The sequence below is a fragment of the Corvus brachyrhynchos genome, unplaced genomic scaffold (genome assembly GCF_000691975.1).
Source record: "Corvus brachyrhynchos isolate BGI_N302 unplaced genomic scaffold, ASM69197v1 scaffold105, whole genome shotgun sequence".
In the NCBI taxonomy this organism is placed as follows: Eukaryota; Metazoa; Chordata; class Aves; order Passeriformes; family Corvidae; genus Corvus; species Corvus brachyrhynchos.
Genome location: NW_008238452.1, coordinates 1,667,727 through 1,668,685, shown reverse-complemented (window position 1 = coordinate 1,668,685; position 959 = coordinate 1,667,727).

The following is a 959-nucleotide window of genomic DNA, read 5'->3' as shown; positions in this document are numbered from 1 at the left end:
GTTTTTGTGTCACGTAAGAAGAGTGGGGGGGGGGGGGGGGGGTGGGGAAGGATGTTTTGTTTTAAAGTACAACTTTTTAGGATGTGCAGATTCAATGTCAGTACTGTTTCATTATTGGGTAGGTGGGTGGGTGAGACGGCAGAATAAATTACTCGGTTTGCACGGATGAGTAACGACCCAATTCCTGTGCTGAACTAAGGTGTGATTCTTTGGCAGACTAATATTGCTGTGGAGGCTGCATTAATTTGTATTTGCATACTATGGGGATTACTTTGCACAGATCGCCTTAATTCTGTGTCTGAGCTTATGTTGAATTTTCTCTGTGGTGTTTATTACCTCAGACTATATCTGCTCAGGAATTCTGCTCAGAAGGGGGAGTTTTTCACTCAGGGAGCACAGGTGTATGGCGTGAGGTAAAGCGATTTATGTGGAAAAATAAGGAAATCTGCATTCAAACACGCTTTTTAGGTAATGGGAAGTTTAGTATGTCATTTGGTGCCAATTTAAGATAATTTCCACTCCTGCTAGAAAGATGTGAACTGAGCCGCAGATTGTGTTGGCTCTTTCTAGTCTTTGAGAAGTATCAAAGTTAACGAGCCAGAGGGATAACGCTGGGGGCTGAGAATAGGGAGCGTGCAGTTTTATTCTTGCCCCGGCAATTATGCGCTACGCATGTGGCCACAGCGTTTAACTCTTGGTACCTCAGTTTCTCAGCCTGACAAATAGTGACTCATGCGTTCTGCACAGGGAGCCAGTGCAGCGCTAGAATTCCTGCTTGCGAAATCGGCTTAAATCTTTTGGAGAGAAGCGTTAATGGTTGCAGGGTAAGGCCAGCAGTGCCGCGGGCGGGATGCGGGTGCAGACACGTATCATTTCCCAGCTGCCAGCCGCACAGCGTTGCCTCCCATCTGCATTTTCCAGCCCGCTCGAACACAAGCGGGAGGCGGCGGGAGCCGGGC